This window comes from Panthera uncia, chromosome B1, assembly GCF_023721935.1.
Source record: "Panthera uncia isolate 11264 chromosome B1, Puncia_PCG_1.0, whole genome shotgun sequence".
Classification (NCBI taxonomy): domain Eukaryota; kingdom Metazoa; phylum Chordata; class Mammalia; order Carnivora; family Felidae; genus Panthera; species Panthera uncia.
The window spans coordinates 162,662,419-162,674,278 of record NC_064811.1 but is presented as its reverse complement, the minus strand read 5'-3'; the positions used below and the strand labels follow the sequence as shown (position 1 = coordinate 162,674,278).

The 11,860-nt window shown below is 35.1% G+C and overlaps 1 protein-coding gene and 1 long non-coding RNA gene across 8 annotated transcripts in view; one reads left to right on the top strand and one right to left on the bottom strand.

Moving 5' to 3' along the window:
• PSD3 (pleckstrin and Sec7 domain containing 3) overlaps positions 1 to 11,860 on the bottom strand; it is a 796,552-nt gene that overhangs the window by 631,652 nt on the left and 153,040 nt on the right. The gene's annotated exons all lie outside the window — the stretch shown is intronic.
• The window catches only part of LOC125923858 (uncharacterized), a 56,856-nt gene that overhangs the window by 41,897 nt on the left and 3,099 nt on the right, over positions 1 to 11,860 (top strand). The gene's annotated exons all lie outside the window — the stretch shown is intronic.

Here is an 11,860-nt window from a genome sequence, read left to right as displayed (position 1 = left end):
GTTATATGTAATATATATTGTGCATATATATATATATATATATATATATATATATAAAATTTGTGGTAGAACCTTCTCTATCCTGTTTTCTTCTCCTTCCTGGGCACACGGAAGCCTCTACGTTCAGCCCCTTTGCAGGTTGGCAGTACAGTGTGACTAGTCCTATCTAATGTGAGTGGAAGAGACGTTTTTGTCACTTCTGGGCTTTGACAGTGAAAAGTTTTTGCATAACCTTCTTGATCTCTCTTCTCTTATTTGATTTTGCATGAGCAAGATATAAACCTTTGTTGTGTTAATCCATTGAGATACAGGGGTTGCTCTGTTGCCAAGGAAGAGTTTAGCCCAGCCTAATAAAACAGTTGAAGAAGGTTACTGAAGAGGCAGTTCATACATACATAATGACACATCAACTTCCTAGGTGACCTGTCGACTTTTTCACTGATCTACATTACTAGTCCTGTGGTAAAAGGACTATTTAAATTTCAAGATAGCAAAAGGTTCAGAAAAGGTAAATGTAGAATTGGTGCTAAGGATAAAGGGTGTTGACAAAGCAAAATTAAAACCAGTATGTTGAAATCTTAGACTCAACTAAATCCACACCCACTCTGTGACCTGTGGCCACAGAGAATTAATCTTCTCAGTGGTTCCTTTCCTGTATTCAGATTACATTAAACATGACTGGAAAGCTATTCCACCAAACAAAGGTAGATACAGAATTCAATACAATTCAGCTTCAGCCTCCATGCCGATGCCTATGGCAAGAGAATACACTACTTCCCAAAATCATCTGCTCTTGTACTAAAAATGCTACTATTGCCTTATTAAGATACATTCTATTGAAAGATAATTCTGTTATTTTGAAAATAATTTATTCTTGGTATGAATTTTCTTTTCCTCCATGATGTTAAATACTACGTCCTTTGTTGTGCTTGTTTGAGTTTTAATCTCATTTAAATGTGATCATTTAGAGCAACTTTCTCATGGGATAACTTCCTTCCCTTTCATCTTTTTCAAGTACAAACAAACAAAAGATGTTATTTCAATGCAAAATCTAACACTCAGAAGCCACGAAAGAAACCTGTTGTAGTCTCGGGGCAGTTTGTTACATTGCAGCTTCACAAATACAGAAAGAAAATTGACTCTCCTATATCCTAATTAATCAGGCTAGGCAAAATCTGGATGTCTGAATATTTATATTAAATCTAAAATGTGTCTTGGACCTGTTCCTCTCAGTAGAAGAAGTGAGTAGGATTCTTTATTCATTGTACAATTACAAAGTAAGGAGAAAGCTCCTGATGGAAAGATTGGACATATTCCATGCATGCAATCTAACTAGCACAGAAAAATGCATACACAAACCAAGATATGGCTTAGTGGAGACAATGTTAGCAAGGCAGTTGCTTCATTTTCAAATTTCAACAGACAGCAAACATTCCATTCAGACTCCAAAATATGTATTGTGTCTGTGCTGGCTTCCCCAACAGTTATTCCAAACCCCTTCCCAGGTTTTCTAGTTCCCATATTCTGAAGCTTAGTGAACAATGATATCTGTCTGGTGCAAACCTACCTGAATATTTCTTGCTAACCCCTTCCTCAGCTGCACATATTAAAAAAAAAAAAAAAAGACAAAAATAAAATGAAACAGAAGGATAAACATATAATAAAAGGATTTACTTTGTGAAAATTTGCAGAAAGAAATGGAATAGAAGCTTGTTTTGCTCCCCAAATCCCACCTTATCTCCTGGACTGTTGGCGATGACCTCAGCTTGCTGCTATTCAAAGCTGCTATTCATTAAGAAAATATAAGCTCTCACATTGAGCATTCTCCAGAATAGATCACATATTAAGTCACAAACCAAGCATCAACAAATAAAAAAACAGAGATCATACCATGCATCTTTTCTGACCACAACACAATAAAACCCGAAGTCAACCACAAGGAAACATTTGGAAAGACCACAAATACATGGAGGTTAAATGATATGCTACTAAACAATAAATGGGTCAACCCGGAAATCAAAGAAGTAATTGAAAAAATACATTGACACAAAGGAAAATGAAAACACAATGGTCCAAAACCTTTGGGATGCAGCAAAAGCGATCATATGAGGGAAGTATATAGCATTATAGGCCTATAAGAAGAAGCAAGAAAAATCTCAAATAAACAACCTAACCTTACACCTAAAGGAGGTAGAAAAAGAGCAGCAAACAAAAGTTAAAGCCAGCAGAAGGAAGGAAATAATAAAGATTAGAGCAGAAATAAATGATATAAAAACTAAGCAACAACAACAACAACAACAGAACAGATTGAGGAAACCAGGAGCTGACTCTTTGAAAAAATTAATAAAATGGATAAAACTCTAGCCAAACTTATCAAAAAAGAAAAGAGAAAGGACCAAAGTAAATAAAATCACAAATGACAGAGGAGAAATGAGCCAATACCACACAAATACAAATAATTATAAGAGAACATTATGAAAAACTATATACTAACAAATTGGAAACTTCGAAGAAATGGAAAAATTCCTAGAAACATATAAACTACCAAAACTGAAACAAGAGAAAATAGAAAACTTGAATACACTGATAACCAGCAAAGAAACTGAACCAGTTATTTAAAAAACTCCCAACAAATGAATGTCCAAGGCCAGATGGCTTCACAGGCAAATTTTATCAAACATTTAAAGAAGAGTTAATACCTATTCTTCTCAAACTATTCCAGAAAATAGAAATGGAAGGAAAACTTCCAAATTCATTCTATGAAGTCTACATTACCCTGATCCCAAGCCAGATAAAGGCTCCACTAAAAAAGAGAAACTACAGGCCAATATCCCGGATGAACATAGATGCAAAAATTCTCAGTAAAATTATAGCAAATCTAATCTAACCAAATTCATTAAAAGAATCATTCACCATGATCAAGTGGGATTTATTCCTGGGTTGCAAGAGTGGTTCAATATTCACAAATCAATCAATGTGATATGCCACATTAATAAGAGAAAGGATAAGAATCATACAATCATTTTAATAGATGCAGAAAAAGCTTTTTACAAAATACAACATCTGTTCATGATAAAAAACCCTCAACAAAGTAGGGTTAAAGGGAACATACCTCAACACAATAAAGGCCATCTATGAAAAACCCACAGCTAGTATCATCCTTGTGATTCCTCTATGGTCTGAAAGAACACAGGGGATGTCCATTCTCACCACTGTCATTTAACATAGTCCTGGAAGTTCTAGTCTCAGCAATCAGGCAACAAAAAGAAATAAAAGGCTTCCAAATCACACTTTCACTATATGCAGGTGACATGATACTCTATACAGAATATCCAAAAGATGCCACAAAAAAATTGCTAGAACTGATTCACAAATTCAGTAAAGTCACAGGATACAAAATCAATGTACAGAAATCTGTTGCTTTTATCTACACCAATAACGAAGCAGCAGAAAGAGAAATCAAGTAATCAATCCCATTTACAATTGCACCAAAATTAATAAGATACCTAGGAATAAACCTAACCAAAGAGATAAAAGATCTGTACTCTGAAAATTATAAACACTGATGAAAGAAATTGAAGATGACACAAAGAAATGGAAAGACATTCCATGCTCATGGATTGGAAGAACAAATATTGTTAAAATGTCTCTACTATCAAAAGCAATCCACACATTTAATGCAATCCTTATCAAAATACCAGTAGTATTTTCCACAGAGCTAAAACCAACAATTCTAAAATTTGTATGGAACCACAAAAGATCCCAGATAGCCAAAGCCACGCTGAAAAAAAAAAAAAAAAAAAAAGCCTAGCTGGAGTCATCACAATTCCAGACTTTCAAGTTATATTACAAAGCTGTAGTCATCAAGACAGTATGGTACTGGCACAAAAATAGATGCATAGATCAATGGAACAGAATAGAAAACTCAGAATGAGCCCACAACTATATGGTAAAATAATCTTCAACAAAGTAGTGAAGAATATCCAGTGGGAAAAAGACAGTCTCTTCAACAAATGGTGCTGGGAAAACTGGATCGCAACATGCAAAAGAAGGAAAATGGCCCAGTTTCTTGCACCATACACAAAAATAAATTCAAGATGGATTAAAGACCTAAATGTGAGATATGAAACCATTAAAATCTTAGAAGAAAACACAGGTAGCAACCCCTTTGACATTGGCCATAGTGACTTCTTACTAGATATGTCTCCTGAAGCAAGGGAAACAAAAGCAAAAATAAACTATTTTTAGTTCTTAGAGCATAAATATTTTTATTTCAGAGAGATTTTTTCAAACTACTGAATGTAAAGTATGCTCCCATTATTTTCACCCACAGTTCTCTATTCTTTTATTTTTGTAGTACTTTCCTCAATTTGTAATTCTATTTTCTGTTTAAAGTTTCCTGTTTTATTTGTGGTCTTTCTCCTTCATTAGACCATAAGCCAGAAGAGGGTAGAAACCCTAAAAGTTCACAATTATATGCCAAGAGCCTGATGGAACCACAAAGAAAAAAACTTTCCTTGGATTTTGTGGCCAACTGACCACCTTCCGTCTAGGCATTCAGCCATATGCTTACTGGTGATATCATTCTTCTACAGAAAACAGCTTCAAGTAACCACCATTGAAAAAACATAAGCCATTTACTCTCAGTATTATGAAATCAAGATGTACATGATTTTACTGGTAGAAGCCAACGAAGGCATATATTTAGAGTATATCACCTTATTAAAGCACATTTATTTATAATTTGAGATTTTTCAGCTGTTCATCAGTGAAAGGGTAAAAGGAAATATCCATATATATTAGTAGAAGTATAAGAAAGACAACATTTATGTGCCAGCCAATAGAGTAGACATTCATGTACAACATCTCATCTTCTTTTCTTTATTTTTTTTTTTAATTTTTTAATGTTTATTTGTTTTTGAGAGACACAGAGTGTGAGTGGAGAAGGGTCAGAGAGAGAGGGAGACACAGAATCTGAAGTGGGCTCCAGGCTCTAAGCTGTCAGCACAGAACCTGACACAGGGCTTGAACTCACAAACGGTGAGATCAGACCTGAGCTGAAGTTGGATGTTTAACTGAATGAGCCACGCAGGCACCCCTCCGACCCTCTAAAGCATGAGGTCTCAACAATATGGACCAGACATTATTATCACCCAGGGATCTGTGAAATACTGATACATGTGTCCCACCCTAGAGATAATATTTTGATAGCTAGATGTACTTATTTTAACATATATTAGAAAGCATGTAATGAGAACACCAAATCTTGACTTCAGATATATTTACTTATGGAAAAAATCACAAAGACAATATATAAATGACTAAAATTTCCTGAAAACACTGTTAGGTCAAATAATTTCCCCATAGAAGTCAGAAAACTGGTTATTGTGAAAGTGTCTGATCCAATCCATAGATATTCAAGGCTTTCCTCAAGGCAATGCTATGTATTCATGGGTGGTTTGAATGGACAGGATGTCTAGCAACAGAGAAGTGCAGAACTCAGGTCCCAGAGCAACTAGTTAGCATTCATCTTCTCTTAATAAAAGACTGCCTTCCCCTTGTCACCCCTCACTCTTTGACTGGCAACTACTGTGCCTCTCTTTTCTTACACTCTTAAGTTGCTAGGAGAGACAAATTAAAGTTGAGGGGCCTGCAAGCTGACTGTATAGGAAGGAGTCTGAAGGAAGGGAAATTTGGGGTCTCCAGAGGAGTCTTAGAGGTAATCCCTGAAAACCCAAACCACACTGTAATTTTCACTTCTCCCCAGAGGTCAGTGACATAAAGGGCACACTTTGTGCCCTCTTCTCCCCAGCATAAGGGAAGATGCTTAATGCCAATATTCAGAAAGTGCCCACTCCTCTGTAGTCTTCTCTTGAGCTAGCTCTGTTAACATAAGGGAAGAATGGTAGAATGCAGGAGTTGTGAAAGCTGCTCTCTTCCAGTTGGGACTATACAGGTGGGGGATGACTACTGAGAGTAGGGAGAGGGTATCAGGTAAGATACAACATACAGGTAGAAAGGTTATTGAGACTGCCTCTTGGAGATGAACAGAAAATACTAGAAGCTGTTGCAAGTCATGTCTTTCACTAAGACCATACATGCAGTAGTTGCATAATTCAAGCAGGCACAGTTTTGATGGTAATGGGTTAATTTTGTTTACTTCTGAAGAAAATATTTCTAAGGAGAAACAGGGTTCAACTATGGTGACATTTTAGAGATATGAATTAAATTAAAGAATGATGTCAGCTAATCAAATTATGGCTATGCTCCTTTGAAAAACTGCAAATGAATGTCCCATCTCTGACTTAAAGACTAACCCCAAGAATGTCTGAGAACAGTCTGACAAAATATATAGAATTGTTAGTGTGACTGTTCCTGTGTGTAAAAAACAGGAAGAATGGAAGGGACACTTCTCAAACACTTTGGACAGGACTTTTTTAGGGAAATTCAATCAACCAAATGTAAACTGTTACTAGTTTGAACACTAAGACTCAGTGCTTTCCCAAATCAAAGAGTGGTATTAACAGGGATTCCTAATTTTTTCAGCATTTAGAATTCAATGAGTTTTCAATTCTTGATATTTCTTCAGACAAATAATGAGAAATTATACTTTCATCTAATAAGAAAACTCACATTTGCAATAAGTTTCAAGGAAAATCATGGTTTATTTTTACAAATAGGTATCTATAATAAAGAAAAAACTCCAAATTTTCAGTGGATTTTTTATTGCTTAAATTTCACATATAAATTTCATTGTATTTTGCTTGTTTACCTTTCACACATAAGTATAAAATTGACGTTATGTTTATTCAAAATTTTTCCTACATTTATAGGAAATGTATATATACATTTCTATATAATTGCTTAAAATTTTTTGTCTTTTTATCTCTCATTGCACATATATTTGAAATTTCAAACATAGATCTTATCTTACAAAAGTGATTAACATCTTCTTTTTAATGGTACATGATGATGATAATAAAAGCTTATATAACACTGTGTTTGAGGCACAAACATATACATTACCTTATCTAAATCTCATAACTCTGTAAAGTAAAAATTATTATTATCATCACTTTTCAGAAGAGAAAGCTGAGGCATGGAAAGAGTATAGATCCAGTAATCTTTCCTTCTAATTCTATATGATACTTTAATTAACACTTCTTCAAATCAAAATTGGTTGGGTTAAAAAAATTATGTCATGCAAAACTTGTCAGAAGTTCTGTTTCTAGGTATGATGGCATAAGCACATACCACCCATTCTCTCACTAAAGACAACAATAAAACCTAGACAGAAAACATGGCTCAAATATTTAAAGACCTGACAAAGGAAACATATATTAGCAGGCAGATCAGGGAAGAACACTAGAATTCAAAATAGCACTGAGCTGTTGGTGAGTCTACCATTTTATTTTCCCTCCAGTATCCTGCAGCCTGAACTTGAGGTAGCTGGAAATGTGGAAGTGAGCACTGTGATGCATACAGAGATCAGAAGGACTCTAGTTCTGGCTTAAAAAACAATGAAGGGATCTACTAAATTTCAGAGGGTGTGGGGGAAATCATCTCTTTGTTTCTTATTTTCTCCAATTTCTCAGGTACTAGGTAAGATTCCCTGTTAATACCACTCTCCAGATTATCCTGCAGCAATGGTGGCAGCAGTGATTGCAGTGGCAACAGCTGGAGCCCAAACTCCAAACCTCAAAGGGAGAGAGATGTTTTCTCTGTTCAATGGAGTTGTAGCTCTCAGAAGTGGGATCAAATTCCATTGCTTCCTTTTGTTTCATCTCTCTCTCTCTTTCTCTTTCTCTGTCATCCTCTCTCTCACACATCTCCTCCTGTCACCTGGCCCAAATAGAGTGCAGTTGTGGAAGTAGAAAGTTTCTGCTTAGGGGATCAAAAAGAGAAAACTAGAGAACTGGAAAATACTAGGGAGTAGTGAAGAGGGAGCATCTTGGGAAACTAACTCTACATAAAATTGTTCATGAACTGCTAGGCGCAATCCTGTCCTGCCCATGCATGGATTTGATCCTAATTAATTAGCAAATCAGACTCTGAGAACTGATTTAATGGGCAAACTCCACCCAGGCCCCCCACAGACCACTGAGCGGTACAACTGTGAGATAAATCTAAATAGTTCTGCAAGAGCTTTGAAAATTGAACTGACGTTGGAACCACAGACTACAAAAGGAGGGTTGAAATTCTAGCCTGAACTTAACCAGGTTGGTTATCTGCTAAAACAAAAATAATATTCTTCATATGATTTAAACAGTTCTCAGAGTCTCATAAATTAATATTCAAAATGTTCAGGATACAATCTAAAATTACTTGGCCTACAAAGAATCAGGAAAATGTTAACTCATGAGGGAAAAGATAATCAGCACATGACAACAAGATGACATAGATGCTGGACTATCTGACAAAAGACTTTAAACAGCTATTATAAAAGTGTTCAAATAAGTAATTACAAACATTCTTGAAAGAAACATTAAAATAGAAAGTATCAGAAGATATAAAGAAGAATGAAATGGGAAATTTTTCAATAAAAAATAAAATAAAAATCTCAATGGATTGAAAAGGAATAATTAAAACTATCCTCATATATAGACTGCATGATTGTCTTTGTAGAAAATCCCAAGAAATCTACAATAAAACTCCTGGAACTAGTAAGTGAATTTAGAAAGGTCACAAGATACACAAAAGTCTTAATTCTATATACTAATAATGTACAAGTGAAAACTGAGGTTTAAAAAATAATGTTTGCTTTTGGGGTAATAAAAAAGTTCTGGAACTAAATAGTGGTGATGGTTGTACCACATTATGAATATACTTGATGCCACTGAATTGTACATTAAAATTGTTAAAATGTGGGGGCAACTGGCTGGCTCAGTTCGTAGAGCATATGACTCTTGATCTCAGGGTCATGAGTTCAAGCCCCAGGTTGGGGGTAGAGTTTACTTAAATTAAATAAAATAAAGTGGTTAAAATGTTAAAATTTATGTTATGTGTATTTGACTGTAATTTAAAAAAGAAAAGAGTTAACACTAAAAAAAAATATGCCATTTGGGGCTCCTGGGTGGCTCAGTTAGTTGTCTGCCTTCGGCTCAGGTCATGATCTCACAGTTTGTTAGTTCGAGCCCCGCGTTGAGCTCTGTGCTGACAGCTCAGAGTCTGGAGCCTGCTCCAAATTCTACGTTTCCCTCTCTCTCTGCCCCTCCCCCACTCTTTCTCTCTGTCTCTCTCAAAAAAAATAAAAGCATTAAAAAAATTTTTTTTAAATATGCCATGTATAATAATGCCCAAAATTGCAATATTTAGTTAGGTAAAGTCTAAAAAAATATTCAGGAGCTATATGCCAAAACGTACAAAATATCCATTTTAAAAAATCAAAGAAGACCAAAATAAATAGAGACATACTTGTTAATTAATTGTAATAGTCAACATGGAAAAGATGCCAATTTTCACCAAGTTGATCTATAGATTTAATGCAATACCAATCTAAATACAGGCACGATTTTTTGAAGACATAAACCAACTGATTCTAAAATGTATATGACTGGCAGAGGAACTAGAATAGTTAAAACAGTTTTGAAGAATAATGAAGTTGGAGGAATCCCATATCCAATTTTAAGACTTTAAAGCTACAGTAATAAGAGTTTTATTCATGAAGAAATATATATGGGTCAAGAATCCAGAAACAGACCCACACAAATATGACTATTTCATTTTTAACAATAATGCAAAAGCAATTCAATAGAGAAAGTATAGCCCTTTCAACAAATGATGTTGGAAAAATAGGTCATCTTTATTAAAAAAAAAAGTATACCTCAGTTTAACTCTCATACACAGGGGTTCCTGGGTGGCTCAGTCAGTTGAACGTCTGACTCTTGATTTCAGTTCAGGTCATGATCTCATGGACTTGTGAGATGGACCCTGTATTGGACTCCATGCTGACAGCGCAGAGCCTGCTTGGGATTCTCTCTCTTTTCTTCTCTCTCTGCCCCTCCCCTGTCCACGTTGTACGTGTGTGCTCTGTCTCTCTCTCTCAAAATAAATAAATAAACTTAATAAATAAATCTCACACACAAAAATTAACTACAAAAATTAACTGATGAAGCCACCCAGGTGTCCCATAACCATAAAACTTTTAAAAGAAGTGAAAAATATCATGACCTAGGCTTAGATGAAGAGTCTTTGACATGATATTCTATTAGCATGATCTATAAAAGAGAAAAATACAATAAATTATAGTTCATGAAAAATTAAAAACTTTTGTTTAGTGAAAGACACTGTTAAGAAAATGAAAAGATAAGCTACAGATTGATAAAATGTTTACAAGCCACATACCAGACAAAGAACTTAGATCTAGAATATATAGAAAAACATCAAAACTCAAAAAAGGAAAAAGGAAGAAGGGAAAAAACCTCAATAAATGGGCTGATAGGAAAAAAATGGGCAAAGGACTTGAATAATTACTTCACTAAAGAGGTTATAAAGATAGCCATTAGGGAAGTGAAAGCTAAAACCATAAAACAATACCACTACACCCATGTTAGAATGGCATAAACACAAAAACAAAGAAAATACCAAATCCTGGCAAGGATGAGGAAAAACGGATCTCTCGTGTATTGCTGATGGGAATGCAAAATGGTAGAACCATTCTGGGAAAACACCTTGGCGGTTATGTTTTGCTTTGTTTTGTTTTTATAAAATTAAACATATACTTACCATATGACCTAGCAATCTCCCTGCTGAGTCTTTTTCCCAGAGAAATGAAAACTAATGTCATATAAGACCTGTACATGAATGTTTTTAGCAGCTAAATCCATAATCACTAAAACTTGGAGACAACCCAATATCTTCCTAGGCTAAATAGATGAACAAAGTATGGAACACCCATACAGGGGAATACTCAGCATTAAAAAGCAAGAACTGTTGATAGCATGCAATAACTAATAACTTGGTTGAATCTCAAAATCCTTCAGACTAGCTGAGTGAAAGAAGCAAGTCTCAAAAAATTACATGCTTTGTGATTCAATTTTTATGACATTCTTGAAGGGACAAAACTATTGTATGAAAGAAGAGATCAATTATTTCCAGGGATTATGGGTGAGAGGGAGGTATATCTATAAAAGAATAGTGCAAGTGAGGTTTTGGAGTGATGTAACCATTCCTGATTATAGTAGTGGTTGGTTGCACAAATTTACATGCATATGTATTATTTATGTATATTTATGTATTATATATGTATATTTTATATATGTATATTTATTTATATATATGTATATGTTAAAATTCATAGAACTGTGTACACATGCACATGTACATATACACATACACAAAAGTTAATTTTACTTTATGATACCTTTTTTAAGTGTTGTCTACTTTACCAGCTAGACCCAACTAAACTACTGCTAGTATGCCTTCTTTTCCTCTGAACTGAGTAATTAAGCACATTGTACAAAAATCCTCTGAAGTTTGGAGATGTTTCTGGAAATTAAGGAATGGTGCCATTTGCTTATCTAGATATTTTCGACAGCAAGAGCTCAGCAGTAGGCCAATAAAATGAGAGGGGACCATAGCATGGAGTACACCAAGGAAAGAGAAAGTGAGGATATTGCCATTCCAATTCTCTGTGGCTTTGGGTATCAAAGCAAGAACTCAGCTGGTTTCTGTGACCCAAATGAGATTAACCAAGGGAGGGAAGCCAATAGCTTGCCTTTGTTTTGACTATACAAAACTGAGTTGCCCAGCCTGAAGGGATACAGCATGTACTGTTGGCAAGAGCCACAGGAAAGTTTGACTGTCCTCCAATGATCTTTTGGGTTGGTTACATTTTAGAGCTGAATGCTGCCCATGAACA